Source organism: Lithobates pipiens, unplaced genomic scaffold, assembly GCF_037356315.1.
Source record: "Lithobates pipiens isolate NorthernLeopardFrog02 unplaced genomic scaffold, aLitPip1_a1.2 Scaffold_13, whole genome shotgun sequence".
In the NCBI taxonomy this organism is placed as follows: Eukaryota; Metazoa; Chordata; class Amphibia; order Anura; family Ranidae; genus Lithobates; species Lithobates pipiens.
In genome coordinates, this window is record NW_027507718.1 from 35,181,500 (window position 1) to 35,198,112 (window position 16,613).

A 16,613-nucleotide genomic window follows, 5' to 3' on the forward strand; every position below is an offset into this window, starting at 1 on the left:
ACGAGCAGATTCATTATCGATGGGCAGATATGCACAGGCCGTGCACAACACACTCTGCACACACCAGGCCCTGCACCCACACACCGACATAACCGCACATACAACACCCGCGTTCCGCGCCACCTCTGCCAGGGAGTCCGATTGGCTCTCAGCTCCGCCTGTCATCCCTACAATTGGTATCATCCAATGGGAAGCGATTCTCTCCTTAGAGGAGCTCCATGGGTAAGGCGAGAAGTGCGGGAGTGGGCGGGAAGATCGGGCTGCAGCAGGAGTAGGGGAGTTGTTCTAGAACCCTTGGAGAGCTAGGTAAGTAGATGGAGGAGAGCGATGATTGTTCACCTACCTCTACACTTCACTACCACCGGTCCCTGATCCCTAGTAGGATCACTTATCTCTTTATACTTCACTATTATTATTAGGGAGGGTCGCTTATCTCTAATACTGTACTATTATTATTGGGGAGGGTCACTTATCTCTTTATACTTCACTATTATTATTAGGGTGGATCACTTATCTCTAATACTGTACTATTATTATTGGGGAGGGTTACTTATCTCTAATACTGTACTATTATTATTAGGGAGGGTTACTTATCTAATACTGTACTATTATTATTAGGGAGGGTTACTTATCTAATACTGTACTATTATTATTAGGGAGGGTTACTTATCTAATACTGTACTATTATTATTGGGGAGGGTCACTTATCTCTTTATACTTCACTATTATTATTAGGGTGGATCACTTATCTCTAATACTGTACTATTATTATTGGGGAGGGTCACTTATCTCTTTATACTTCACTATTATTATTAGGGAGGATCGCTTATCTCGTAATACTTTACTACCAAGATCATTAGGGAGGATTAGGATATATATTATATATATATATATATATATATATATATATATATATATGTGTACACATCACTATTCTGAGTCCCTGATCACTCATGGGCATCACTTCTCTTTATCTATATTACTATTATGGGTCTCTGATCACTAAAAAAGACCACTTATCTATAAATACATTATTATTATGAGTCCCTGACCATACACAGTGTAATACAAGAGCCTGCCTGGCTCCATTCATAGTAAATGGATTGTTCAGGTTTGCCTTTAGTTTACATAGTTTTGGTGAATCTAAAGCTGGCCATACATTTATGATCTGATTGTGCAAGGGCCTGACTGATTGGACACACAGTGAATGTATTGTTTAGGTTTGTCTTCATGTTACATAGTTAAAGTAAACCTAATAGAGATTGTACAAAGATTGTGCAACCTGATTGTATAGTGTATAGCCAGCCTAAGCCCCTGTACACACGGTCGGAGATTTCCACAACCAAATCCATCGGATTTTGTCCTTCAGATTTAGTCTGACGGATTGTGTCCGAAACTGTTGCATACACACGGTCGGACTAAGTTGTCCAAAAATCCGATCTTTCAGAACGTGATGACGTAATTTCGTTACGATGGGACTACATTCAGGCTAGTAGCCAATAGCTTTGATGTAGGAATTTGATCTGAGCATGCGTGGCACTTGGTCCGATCAAAATTCTCTACACATGATCGGATTACGTCCGACCGGCCCAGTTGGTCAGGAAATATTTCCAACAAGTTGGAAAATTGGGTCGGACGGAGATTCGGACGGAATCAGTCCGATACATACCACACACAGTCGGATTATCTGACGACACGGTCCGATAAGACGCACTCCAACGGATTCTCCGACCGTGTGTACGCGGGATTAGAAGAATCAATTATCCTTATAGCCATTACTATTACAAGTCTCCAATCACTTGGGATCAATCATTCTTATATGCATCACTATTACAAGTCCCTGATCACTCAGGATCAATTATCCCTATAGCCATTACTATTACAAGTCCCTGATCACTCAGTGTCAATTATCCTTGTAGTCACTACTATCACAAAACCCTGATCACTCAGTAACAATTATCCTTGTAGTCACTACTATCACAAAACCCTGATCACTCAGTAACAATTATCCTTGTAGTCACTACTATCACAAGTCACTGATCACTCAGCATTAATAATTTTTATATACATCACTATTACAAGTCCCTGATCACTCAGGATCAATTATCCTCATAGTCACTACTATCACAAGTCCCTGATCACTCAGGATCAATCATTCTTCTATACATCAGTTATACAAGTCCCTGATCTCTCAGGATAAATTATTCTCATAGTCATTACTATTACAAGTCCCTGATCACTCAGTGTCAATTATCCTTGTAGTCACTACTATCACAAAACACTGATCACTCAGGATCAACTATCCTCATAGTCACTACTATCACAAGCCACTGATCACTCAGGATCAATCATTTTTATATACATCACTATTACAAGTCCCTGATCACTCAGTATCAATTATCCTTGTAGTCACTACTATCACAAAACCCTGATCACTCAGGGTCAACTATCCTCATAGTCACTATTATTACAAGTCCCTGATCACTCAGTATCAATTACCCTTGTAGTCACTACTATCACAAAACCCTGATCACTCAGGGTCAACTATCCTCATAGTCACTACTATTACAAGTCCCTGATCACTCAGGATCAATTATCCTCATAGTCACTACTATCACAAGTCACTGATCACTCAGGATTAATAATTTTTATATACATCACTATTAAAAGTCCCTGATCACTCAGGATAAGTTATCCTCGTAGTCACTACTATCACAAGTCACTGATCACTCAGGATCAATCATTTTTATATACATACAAGTCCCTGATCACTTAGTATCAATTATCCTTGTAGTCACTACTATCACAAAACCATGATCACTCAGGGTCAACTATCCTCATAGTCACTACTATTACAAGTCCCTGATCACTCAGGATCAATTATCCTCATAGTCACTACTATCACAAGTCACTGATCACTCAGGATTAATAATTTTTATATACATCACTATTAAAAGTCCCTGATCAGTAAGGATCAGTTATCCTCATAGTCACTACTATCACAAAACCTGATCACTCAGGATCAATTATCCTCATAGTCACTACTATCACAAGTCCCTGATCACTCAGGATCAATCATTCTTCTATACATCACTTATACAAGTGCCTGATCACTCAGGATCAATTATCCTTATAGTCATTGCTATCACAGGTCTCTAATCCCTTAGCAGCATGACAGCCAGCAGCTCATGACGTTGATAATATTTACCAGATTGACAAAAAACATTTTACTGGCAGATGAAATAAATAACTGATGGGATTATGAAAGTATATGTAAACCCAGTTACTAAAATACATAAAATATCTATGCCAATTTAAAATATATATATTTTTAAAAATATTTAAAGTGATATTAAAGTCTTGTTTTTTTTTTAGTTTAAAAATAACAAACATGTTATACTTACCTCCTCTATACAGTGGTTTTGCACAGAGCAGTCCAGATCCTCCTCTTCTTGGGTCCCTCTTAGGTGCTCCTGGTCCCTCCCTCCTGTTGAGTGCCCCTACTGCAAACAGCCTGCTATGGGGGCAGCCGAGTTGCTGCTCTATGTGTTCATTCGGACACAGAGCCGTGGCTCTGCCCCACCTTCTCTCTCTCTCTCCTCATTGGCTCACTGATTTTGACAGCAACGAGAGCCAATGGCGCCCGCTGCTGTGTCTCAGCCAATCAGGAGAGAGAGACCCGGATGGCCTAGGCTCTCTTGCAACATGGCTGGATCGAGCTGGGGCTCAGGTAAGTATTAAGGGGGCTGCTGCACACAGAAGGTTTTCTGTGCATTAAGATATAAAACTTGCCTTTACAACCACTTTAAGGGCTCATGCACACTGCAGCTCAAAGAAGCGGCTCCTCCAGGCTTTTGAGCTTGTATTGTTTCTGCCTTGAATCTCCACTCCATCTTAGCCAATGCGTCCATGCACACTATGGCTTTTTCAGGCATATGCTCCTACAGACAGAACCCCCTATCAAACTCACGTTTTTGAGAGTAGCTAGTGCCCCGAAGAGCTCAAAAAAGCTTGAAAACGCAAAAAAAAAAAATTGTTTTGTTTATACAGTGGTTAAGAAAATACTATCTAGGAGGGTTTGTGAAAACAAAAATGCTTATGCTCAAAAAAGCTCAAAAGGAGCTTGAAGAAGCTCAATAAAAATTTGCACAAGGGTGCAAAAAAGCACAAACTTCTTCAAGCTGAAATAAAAGCTCAAATGCCTGTAAAAGCAGCTTTTTTTTTTTGAGCTGCAGTGTGCATGAGCTCTAAGGCTGGGTTCACACCTATGCGAATTATGCATAATGACTTCTGGGTCACATAGTTTATTTTTATTTATTTCAGGCATTTATATAGCACTGTCACTTTACATATACATTTACATCAGTCCCTGCCCTCAAGGATCTTACACTCTAAGGTCCCTAACTCACATTTATACTTACTAGGGCCAATTTAGACAGGATCAAATTAACCCACCAGCAAGTCTTTGGGAGGAAACCGGCACAGGGAGAATATGCAAACTCTAGGCAGGTGGTGTTGTGGTTGGGATTTAAACCAGCGACCCTTCTTACTGCTAGGTGAAAGTGCTAACCACTACACCACTGTGCTGCCCCATATGTGCAGTGCCAACAGTTCAATTCTTGAGAGAAACACATTAACCTTTCAATTTATCGTCCGTTCAGCAGATATTTTCCAAACTTTTCCTTCATTTTTTTGGCTCAAAAATATCACACCTAATTTTTGACTTGTGCCCATTAACTGGACGAAAAATGAATAAACTGTCCAAAACTAGAGTTTTCGTCTAGTGGAGTGATATGCAATTAGCGGACCTCCAGCTGTTGCAGAACTACAACTCCCATGAGACATAGCAAGACTCTGACAGCCACAAGCATGACACCCAGAGGTAGAGGAATGATGGGAATTGTAGTTTTGCAACAGCTGGAGGTCCGCTAATTGCATATCCCTAGTAGTGTATGGGCACCTTTAGTCTGGTGTTGTGCTCCATTTATAGACCAATCAGTGCTATGTAGCTGCTTTACTTATAATGGCTGGAAGGAGCAGCTGCTAGGATTTGGCTACATTACCATTTAGCTGAATTCCTTCTAAAAAGCACACAAAGTTATTTCTGCATGGTAAAGTAGAGATAAAGGGTATTGGGAGCCTGATCCCCAGCCAGGTGCTCACCAAAAAAGAGCTAGGGGGCAATTGGACTATCTCAGTACAATACACTAAAGGTACACTTCAGATATAGAAACAATTGTGTAAAAAGATATACAAAAGTTTAAACTTTCGCATTCTTTTGTACACAATTGTTTCTATATCTGAAGTTTTAATGGATTTTATTTAAATATGAATACCATAGAGACCATTCCAAATCGTGCATGGTAAAGTAGGTACACTACAACAGTCTAAAGTTGTAGCAAATATTACATAATATTTATCACTATCTGGGTAGCTATTTCAAAACACAAGGGAGTGTGTTTAAAATTGTTATTCACAATAACTAAAGACAAACTTTTTTTTTTTTTTTTAAAGAGGAGCTGCACCTTTAAAAAAAATATCAAAAGCCAGCAGCTACAAATATTGCAGCTGCTGACTTTTAATAAATTGAAACTTACCTGTCCCAGTGTCCAGTGATGTCGGCGGCAGATGACGGGCAATCGCTCGTCTTTCCGCTGCCCCCGCCACCATCCTCTGTCAGGGAATCGGGAAGTGAAGCATTGCGGCTTCACTGCCCGGTTCCCTACTGTGCATGCGCGAGTCGCGCTGCGCGTCTCTGCTGGTCCCCGCTGTGTCCTGGGAACTGTGTGTTTCCCAGAACACAAGGGGGGGGGGGAGGGCATCTGCAGCTAGCTGCGGCTAGCTTGTCCCGGAAGTGGGTGCAGATACCTGGATTATCCAGGTATCTGCACCCCCCTGAAAGAGGCCAATTGTGGCACCGGAGGGGGGGAGGGATCAGTTGAGCGGAACTTCCACTTCAGGGTGGAGGTCCACTTTAAGTTTTGGATAGAGTGTCCCTGATAGGGAGATTCACCATCTTTTGTCTTGTTTACCATTATTATTGAACGTGAAAGAAAACCACACGTTAGGTTGTCCCCAGATCAGGAAAAGAGGGGAAATCTTCCAAAGGGGACACTAGGTTTTGTGACAGCCAGGGATTCCCTCTTTTTGGATTTTCTCTCACTTCCTGTTTGGCTTTGGGAAACGAAGTGAAGGGAAATCTGCCTAAGGCTGGATTCACACCTATGTATGTTTAGTGCATTTTGCAGATTTGCACTAGAGTCCATTTAACATTGTTTCCTATGGAACACGAGCTGTAGTGCAAATCTGAAAAATGCAAAAAGCACTAAAAATGCATAGGTGTGAATCCAGCCTAATGACATACAGAATACAAAAGAAACTGACAGGGGTCCAAAAATAAATACATTTTTTGCCTTTAGTTTTACTGTAAAGAGTATTTAAAGTGGTTGTAAACCCATGGGGGGGGGGGGGGGGGAAGCAACCTGCAAGGCAAAGGCATAATGAGCTAGTGTGCATAGCATACTAGCTCATTATGAATAACTTACCTGAGAACAAAGCCCCTGAAGCGGTCCTCCTTCTTCATGTCTGCCGCTGCCATGGATCCCCGAGTGACATCCAGGTCTCACTGCTCCGGCGCTGTGATTTGCCGGAGCAGCGATGATGTCACTCTCGCGCATGCGCACGGGAGCCGACACTCACGGCATTTCGCCCAGTGAGCCTGCGTAGACAGCGGTGGCTGTCTTTTTGGAAATATCTCCTAAACCGTATAGGTTTAGGAGATATTTCTTGGATCTACAGGTAAGCCTTAATCTAGGCTTACCTGTAGGTCAAAGTGGTTTGTAAGGGTTTACAACCACTTTAAATGCACTCACTAAAATGTTATATACACTTTAAAGTGTTAAAGCAATTTTGAAAGTCATTACCAATATTTTTAAAGTAAAATTGCAGGTTTAACCCTTTCATGACTAAGCCTATTTCTGACATTTGGTGTCTACAAGTTAAAATCTGTATGTGTTGCTAGAAAATTGCTTAGAACCCCCAAACATTATATATATATATATATATATATATATATATATATATATATATATATATATATAGCAGAGAATCTAATAAAGAAGAGAGAGAATAAAATGTTGATTGTTGCAATATTTTGCGTCACACTGTATTTGTGCAGCTTTGTATAATGTGAAAGATGATGTTACACCGAGTAAATAGATACCAAACATGTCACGCTTTATAATTGCACTAGAGGTGCAACTAACGATTAATTTGTCTGTCGACTAATCTATCGATTATTTCTTCGATTAGTCAACGACTATCCGATTATTTTTTTTATTTTTATTTTTTAATGAATCTAGTGTTTTTTTTTGGATTAGCTATGCATTGCAGGGCAGGGCAGAGTATTGGCGGGCATTGCAGGGCAGGGCAGAGTATTGGCGGGCATTGCAGGGCAGGGCAGAGTATTGCAGGGCAGGGCAGAGTATTGCAGGGCAGGGCAGAGTATAGCATAGCGCATAGTAGGGCAGGGCAGAGCAGGGCAGAGCAGAGTATGGCAGTTCAGGGCAGGGTATGGCAGGGCAGGGCAGGGTATGGCAGGGCAGGGCAGGGTATGGCAGGGCAGGGTATGGCAGGGCAGGGTATGGCAGGGCAGGGCAGGGTATGGCAGGGCAGGGTATGGCAGGGCAGGGTATGGCAGGGTAGGGTATGGCAGGGCAGAGTATGGCAGGGCAGAGTATGGCAGGGCAGGGCAGAGTATGGCAGGGCAGGGCAGAGTATGGCAGGGCAGAGTATGGCAGGGCAGAGTATGGCAGGGCATGGCAGGGCAGGGCATGGCAGGGCAGGGCAGGGCAGGGCAGAGTATGGCAGGGCAGGGCAGAGCAGGGCATGGCAGGGCAGGGCAGGGCAGAGTATGGCAGGGCAGAGTATGGCAGGGCAGGGCATGGCAGGGCAGAGTATGGCATGGCAGGGCAGAGTATGGCAGGGCAGGGCAGAGTATGGCATGGCAGGGCAGAGTATGGCAGGGCAGAGTATGGCAGGGCAGGGCAGAGTATGGCAGGGCAGAGTATGGCAGGGCAGGGCAGAGTATGGCATGGCAGGGCAGAGTATGGCATGGCAGGGCAGAGTATGGCATGGCAGAGTATGGCATGGCAGGGCAGAGTATGGCATGGCAGGGCAGAGTATGGCATGGCAGGGCAGAGTATGGCATGGCAGGGCAGAGTAGAGTATGGCATGGCAGGGCAGGGCAGAGTAGAGTATGGCATGGCAGGGCAGGGCAGAGTAGAGTATGGCATGGCAGGGCAGAGTAGAGTATGGCATGGCAGGGCAGAGTAGAGTATGGCAGGGCAGGGCAGAGTAGAGTATGGCATGGCAGAGTAGAGTAGAGTATTGCATTGGCAGGGTATAGAGGGATGGCTGCATCCATCCGACCTCTCCCCTCCACTGCACAGATCAGTACAGAGAGGGGAGAGAGAAACCGGCGTCATGTCATGACGCCGGTTTGTTTACAAGTGATCGCTCCATCGGAGCGATCACATTGTAAACACCTGGGTGTAGAAAGATGGCCGCCGCTTCGGAGCTAAGCCGAAGCCGCGGCCTCTCCTAAGGCCGAGACCGCGGAGCGCTCCGCGGATCGCGGCATGTGCGCACGGATCGGTGACGATCCGTTGCACCCCTAGGGACGGCGGCATGGAGGGGGAGAAGAGAGGGGGACGGCGGCACGGAGGGGGAGAAGAGAGGGGGACGGCGGCATGGAGGGGAGCGGTAAATGCTAAGCACTGCCCCCACTGTGACGCATCGAAGCCCTGCACGCACGTCGACGTATTTTCTTAGTCGATTACGTCGACGCGTCGTGGCAGCTCTAAATTGCACGCACTCGTGGAATGGCAACAAACTACAGTACCTAAAAATCTCCATAGGCGACACTTTCATTTTTTTTTTTTTTTTTTTTTTTACGGTTACCAGGTTAGAGTTACAGAGGAGGTCTAGTGCTAGTGGCGATCGCGGTGATACCTCACAGGTGTGCTTTGAACACTGTTTACATATGCGGGCGCGACTTCCGTATGTGGTTTCTTTGCTGCGCAAGCTCGCGGGGATGGAGGCGCTTTAAAAAATTATATTTTTCTTATTTATTTTTACATTATTAAATTGTGTTAGAAAATAAAATAAAAATCTAATCACTTTTATTGCTGTCACAAGGAATGTAAACATCCCCTCCCGCTCCTCCAGGATAACAGCCGAGTGGCCTTTTGCCACATCGGTTGTTATGCCTGGAAAGCCGACCGCCCGCTCTAAAAAAACGGTACCGGGATGATGCCCACAGCTGTATAACCCCCGAAAGCCGAGGCCGCATTTCTGCGTACGCTCAGTGGGAAGGGGTTAATTTGACTTCAAACGGTTAATTTGGGACAAGCTGGCCCAAACAAACTATTCCTATTACAAAACAACGGGGTCACTGTGTGTGCATCAATAGACTTTAGTTAGTAGCATCAGCTACATACAGCAAGCGGTGCTGTGTTTCAGTGTGCAGCAGTGTGGATGACGTCTCATCTGCAGCCAGAATTGAAGGGAGTCGGGGCTGAGTTCTTCTCTGCCATTCAGGAGAAGCTTGTATTTTTATCTATGAATATAATGAATATATGTCTAATTGGCTGGGACAGAGAGGCGGGCAAATGAGTCCTGGCAGTGACACAACTAGAATCTGTACAAGGAGTTCAGCATTGGCAGCCCCTATATGTTAGCATGGGTTTCTTTTAAAAGTACATCCGTAGGGCATTTATCCTGTTCAGTCCATCATTCATCTGTAATTTAGTTATTAACGTTGATAAGGTTATGTAAAAGTCCTTCTTTTCAGTACAGTATTAGCTTTTGGTGTACTCCATATCTGGTTGTATCTGACAGTTACATACGTCATAGATCCTCCTAAAGTGGTATTAAAGGTTTGGCTTTTAAAAAAAAAAAATATATATATTTTACGCTTACTTGCTGTGTAATGCATTTGCACAGAGAAGCCCGATTCTCTACTTCTCGGATCCCCCGACGGTCCTCCTGGCCCCTCCCCCTTGACCAGTGCCCCCAATAGCAAGCCACTTGCTATGGGGGCACTGGTGCGTGCTTGCTCCCGAGCCCTGCTTTATGCATCCACACATAGAGCCACGGCTTGGCCCCGCTCCTTGCTCTCTCCTCATTGGCTCACTGGCTGTGATTGACAATGCGGAGATGAAGTCCCAGGACAGCCGAGGCTGTCGTGCACATCTTTGGATCGAGAGGGGGCTCGAGTGAGTATTAGGGGAGCTGTGGGAGGGAGCAGCACACAGAAGGTTTTTTACCTTCATGCATAAAATTTATGAAGGTAAAAAAAAACCTTCAGCCTTTACAACCGCACTTACATGCCCTTCCTGCCCAGGCCATTTTTCAGCTTTCAGCTCTCTCACATTTTGAATGACAATTGCGCGGTCATGCTACACTGATGAGGTGGCACTTATGGGCACTGATGAGGCGGCACTTATGGGCACTGATGAGGAGGCACAAATATGCTGCACTTATGGGCACAGATAGGTGGCACTGATATGTGGCACTGATGAGCACTGATAGGCGGTACTGATGGGTGGCACTGGGCACAGATAGGCAGCACTGGTGCGCACAGATAGGCGGCACTGATAGGCATTGATTGCTGGCAAGGTAAGGGATGTAACAGCAGCGCATTAGTGGATGCCCGCTAACAGGCGCTGCCATAATCGATCTTAAAATGACAGGTGCTCTTTAAATGTAAGGACTTATTCTTTACCAAAAATGTAAATATTGCAGAATATGCAGCCTCATGCTACATAACTAATCTCCATTTCATGCTGAATAAACTAAATTATTAATGTATCTTTAACAGAAAACTATCTTTAGATAGATTTTTTACTCCAAAGGCATTTTATTAAAATAAATTTGCTAAAAATCAAAAAAATCCAATAAAAAAAAATACAATTTATTTTATTTAAAAAATATATATATTTTTTTAATAAAAATAAATAAATAAATAGACAAGCAGCACTTTCCAAAGTCAGCTAGAGTACAGCATCTGTAAAGGCAAACATGTTCTGGTAGACACAATAGGGCAGACCTAGGGTTCCTCTAGAGATGGCTAGGGGTTCCATGAACTGTGGCTAACTCACCTCCTATGTGATGGTGTGTGCTTAGTTCAAGGTCCAACACCACTTGGCAAAGCCAGAGCCAGGACTGTATGATTGTTATTCTAGCCACCAATGCAATGAGCATTCTTCCCACAGACCACCACCAATGGAAGGGGCATTTTCACAATGACCACCAATGGACTACTCTTAGCAGGGGTTCCCTGGGGCCTGAAAATGATTGCAAGGGTGCCTTGGGGTAAAAAGTTTGCAAAATCCTGCCATAGAAGGAAAGGAACTAAACTTGGCACATTGTTACAAGCCATTCATGTTAATAACTGGGCTTAGCATGAAAGCCCTCTATATAGCACCTTACCATGGTGTAGTGTGAAGACATTTTTAGTCCTAGGTAAGTTCTTTTGTTAGAAAACAATATTTTTTACTGTATGTAAGTTTTTTTTCTTTTTACTGTACAGCTGTGTTTTTATCTCACCATTAAACAAACAGATATCTGCTTTTTCTTCTTTCCTGATACCCATGAAGAGATTATCGGATGAATAATCTTTTTTTTTTTTTTTGCCTGCTAGTCTCATATCGAAAATAAAAGAGTTTACTAAAGTTATGAAAATTCTCGTACTACAGAATAAAAAAAAAAAGTAATGTATTGTAATTTATTTGTTTTATATTTTCGGAGGACAACTGTACTGATTAAATGAAAAATGGTAACATTTATGGTAACAATAGAAACATTTCCATGCTTGTCCCGTTGGATAATTTTGCGTGAATTTTCATGATCAGTTTTTAAAAGCTGTGTACTAACGATCAGATTATCATACGATTGCTTTGAAGACAGTATTTTTCATGCGATTTTATAATCGTGTGTACAGCACTTTAGTCTGTAGTTCTTCCCTGGCTGCTACTTTCCTCCCCTCAATTTCTGTTATGTTCAGTGTAAATCCAATGTTGTCTTTAGCTACTTTCACACTGGGGTGCGTTAACGGTAAAGAGCCGCTAGTTTTAGCGGCGCTTTTAACCCCCGCTAGCGGCCAAGGAAAGGGTTAAAAAGCATCGCTGCCAAATCGCTTTGCAGGCACTTTGACAGCGATGCCCATTGATTTCAATGGCAGGGGCAGTTTAAGAGCGGTGCATACACCGCTCTCACCCCGCCCCAAAGATGCTGCTTGCAGGACTTTTTTTTCTGTCCTGCAAGCACACCACCCCAGTGTGAAAGCACCTGGGCTTTCACACTGGGGCTGCAGCAGAGGCAGTTTACAGGCGCTTTTTAGGCGCTATTTTTAGCGCAAAAACGACTCAGTATGAAAGTAACCTTTATAGCAGCGCCCCTTCTTGAAATCAGAATCATTAGCAGAACTGCTTACAGGGACCTTATACAAGAAGAGGGAAATAAATGAAAAGGATGATGTTGCTGCATAAAGAGCACATATTTTACTTAGCTGCAAGTTCTGTCCACTCTAAACTTTCACTTTAAAAATGTGAATGCACTTTACTGGAATTTTTCAAATACATCTTTAATGTTACCCATGTAACCATCCGAAGAGGTACCACGCGACTCAAGAGAGGAGGTGTCAGCATATCTACTGCAGATGTTCATGCTATGCCTGCTGGTAAAAAACATGATCCTAAAGAACCTCTATGTATGCAGGAATTTGCTTCTTTAAGTAGAGAGAGCATACAGTGTCTTGTAAAAGTATTCACCCCCTTGGCATTTTTTGTGTTTTGTTGCCTCACAACCTGGAATTAACATGGATTGTTTGAAGATTTGCATTATTTAATTTACAGAACATGCCCAAAACTTAAAGATTTTTTTTTATTGTGAAGCAAACAACAAATAGGACAAAATAACAGAAAAAGTCAATGTGCATAACTATTCACCCCCCTAAAGTTGATATTTTGTAGAGCCACCTTTTGCAGCTATCACAACTCCAAGTCGCTTTGGATAAGACTCTATGACCTTGCCACATCTTTCCACTGGGATTTTTGCCCATTCCTCCTTTCAAAACTGTTCCAGCTCCTTCAAGTTGGATCCTTTGCATTTGTGAACAGCAATCCTAAGTCTGATCACAGATTTTCTGTTGGATTGAAGTCTGGGCTTTGACTAGGCCATTCAAACACATTTACATGTTTCCCCTTAAACCACTCAAGTGTTGCTTTAGCAGTGTGTTTGGGGTGATTGTCCTGCTGGAAGGTGAACCTCCATCCTAGCCTCAAATCACACACAGAGTGGTGCAGGTTTTGCTGAAGAATATCCCTGTATTTAGCACCATCCACCTTTCCCTCAACTCTGACCAGTTTCCCAGTCCCGACTGCTGAAAAACATCCCCACAGCATGATGCTGCCACCACCATGTTTCACTGTGGGAATGGTATTCTTTGGGTAACGTGATGTGTTGGGTTTGCACCAGACATTATGTTTTCTTTGATGGCCAAAAAGTTAAATTTTAGGTTCATCAGACCAGAGCACCTTCCTCCATACATTTTGGGAGTCTTCCACCTACCTTTTCGCAAACTCAAAATGTGCCATTTTGTTTTTTGCTGAAAGTAATGGCTTTCTTCTGGCCACTCTGCCATAAAGCCCAACTCTATGGAGCGTACGGCTTATTGTGGCCCTAAGTACAGATACTCCAGTTTCTGCTGTGGAACTCTGCAGCTCCTCCAGGGTTACCTTAGGTCTCTGTGCTGCCTCTCTGATTAATGCCCTCCATGCCCAGTGTGCAGCCGTCTCTTGGCAGGTTTGCTGTTGTGGCATGTTCTTTGATGGTACTCCTAGGGATCATCAAAGATTTGGATATTTTTTTTATAACCTAACCCTGACTTGTACTTCTCAACAACATTGTTCCATACTTGTTTGGACAGTCCCTTGGTCTTCATGGCAGTGTTTGGTTGGTGGTGCCTCTTGCTTAGGTGTTGCAGCCTCTGGGGCCTTTCAAAAGGTGTGTATATGTAATGACAGATCATGTGACACTTTGATTGCACACAGGTGGACATCATTTCACAAATTCTGTGACTTGTGAAGGTAATTGGTTGCACCAGAGCTTTTTATGGGCTTCATAACAAAGGGGGTGAATACATACGTACATGCCTTTTATCATTTTTATATTTCTGAAAAATTGTTTTATGTATATATTTTTCTAATTTTACTTCACCAACTTAGACTATTGTGTTCTGATCCATCACATATAATTTACCGTACATAAAAAAAAACATTGAACTTAAGACTGTAATGTAACAAAATAGATAAAAAGCCAAGGAACTGTATATACAGGCTATGTTACTGCATATACAGAAATGATTTCTGTTTTGTGTACAGCCATCGCCAAAAGTTTTGAGAATGACAGAAAAATTAATTTTCACAAAGTCTGCTGTCAGTGTTTTTAGATCTTTTTGTCAGATGTTACTATGATATACTGAAGTAGAATTACAAGCATTTCATAAGTGTCAAAGGCTTTGGATAATTACATTAAGTTTATGCAGTCAGTATTTGCAGTGTTGACCTTTCTGTTTCAATATCTCTGCAGTTCCCCTTGGCATGCTATCAATCAACTTTTTGGTCACATCCTCATCCTCATCCGCATAATCAATGCTTGGAGTTAGTGAGAATTTGTGTTTTTTTGTTTTTGTTTATCCACCTCTTGAGGATTGACCACAAGTTCTCAAAGGGATTAAGATCTGGGGAGTTTCCTGGCTATGGACCCATAATGTTGATGTTTTGTCCCCCAAGCCACTTGGTTATCTCTTTTGCCTTATGACAAGGTGCTCCATCATGCTGGAAAAGACATTGCTCATCACCAAACTGTTCTTGGTTGGGAGAAGTTGCTCTCGGGGGATGTTTTTGTACCATTCTTTATTCATGGCTGTGTTCTTAGGCATAATTGTGAGTGAGCCCACGCCCTTGGCTGAGAAACAACCCCACACATGAATGGTTTCAGGATGCTTTACTGTTGGCTCTCGCCTTTTCTTCTCCAGACAAGGTTTTTTCTGAATGCCCCAAACAATCGGAAAGGGGATTCATCAGAGAAAATGACTTTACCCCAGTCCTCAGCAGTACAATGCCTGTACCTTTTGCAGAATATCCATATGTCCCTGATGTTTTTTCCTGGAGAGAAGTGGCTTCTTTGCTGCCCTTCTTAACACCAGGTCATACTCCAAAGGTCTTTGTCTCACCGTGTATGCAGATGTACTCCCACCTGCCTGCTGCCGTTCCTGAGCAAGCCCCAATCCCGCAGCTGAATCAACTGTAGGAGATGGCCCTTGCTGGACTTTCTTGGGCACCCTGAAGCATTCACAAATGCAGTGGAAGTGTTTTTAAAAAAAATTAGATTAAGTTCATTTTCATGACAAAGACGGACTTTGCAATTAATTGCAATTCATCTTATCACTCTTCATAACATTCTGGAGTATATACGAATTGCCATCATAAAAACTGAGGCAGCAGACTTTGTGAAAACTAATATTTGTGTCATTCTCAGAACTTTTGGCCATGGCCGTATAGGAGGTGCTATAGCCAGTGGCATGGATGGTTATTTATGTCACTTCAAGTATATGATTGGGCAAAATCAATAAAAACATATTCGATACACATCTGCAATCAGTGGCGTAACTAGAACCTTCAGGGCCCCGATGCAAGAAACCATGGAGGGCCCCCCCGACCTCCGGACAGGGCTCTTTTCTCCGAGCCCAATGGTGGAACACCAGGGCCCGGTCCCAAGTGGGTGGCTGCCCTATAAAGGAACTGATTTCTCCATTTCCCCCTGCTTCTCCTCCTCTCCCACCCACAGGCATTCAGCGGCTGCAGGAGGAAAATTCACATATGCACACACATATAAACCAGTGGCAGCTGGTGCTCAAAATTTTTAGGGGGGGGGTGGGCACAAGCAAACTGAAAAATTCAGAAAAAAACATAAATTACAGCCACTGTGCCCATCAATTGCAGCCACTGTACCATCAAACACCACCGCTGTGCCATCAAATGTCATCACTATGCCCATCAAACTCTGCCGCTGTGCCATCAAACTCTGCCGCTGTGCCATCAAACTCTGCTGCTGTGCCCATCAAATGCTGCCAGTGTGCCCATCAAATGCTGCCACTGTGCCCATCAAGCTCTGCCACTGTGCACATCAAATGCTGTTGGTGTGTCCATCAAATGCTGCCACTGTGAATCCCCACCGCCCGCTCGCTGTCTGCCTGCCACTTACCCTGTCTTGGTGGGGCAGCGGGTAACGGCCATGAGCGGGGTCCTCCATGCATCTCCTGCCATCCTCATCTTCCGTACTCTCCTCCTGATTGGCTGAAATGATAGGTGCAGCTATTGGACGCCTATCAGGTGACGGCTAACAGACCCACACACCTGATTGGTGGAGAGGCGGTTCAGTGTTAGGAAAGTGAATATTAATTCACTTTTCTAACACACCTGGGTGGACTGTGAGCGTCAGGCATGGCGCTCGCAGTTCACCTATTTTGAAGCCGATTAGAGCCCATG

The 16,613-nt window shown here is 43.4% G+C and overlaps 1 protein-coding gene across 1 annotated transcript in view; it reads left to right on the forward strand.

Annotated features, from left to right (window-relative positions):
- The first annotated feature begins 236 nt into the window (after positions 1–236).
- The window catches only part of DMRT1 (doublesex and mab-3 related transcription factor 1), a 206,362-nt gene continuing 189,985 nt past the window's right edge, over positions 237–16,613 (forward strand). The window contains exon 1 of the mRNA XM_077475009.1: positions 237–306. The gene's annotated coding sequence lies outside the window, so the exon portion shown is untranslated. The remainder of the gene's footprint in view (positions 307–16,613) is intronic.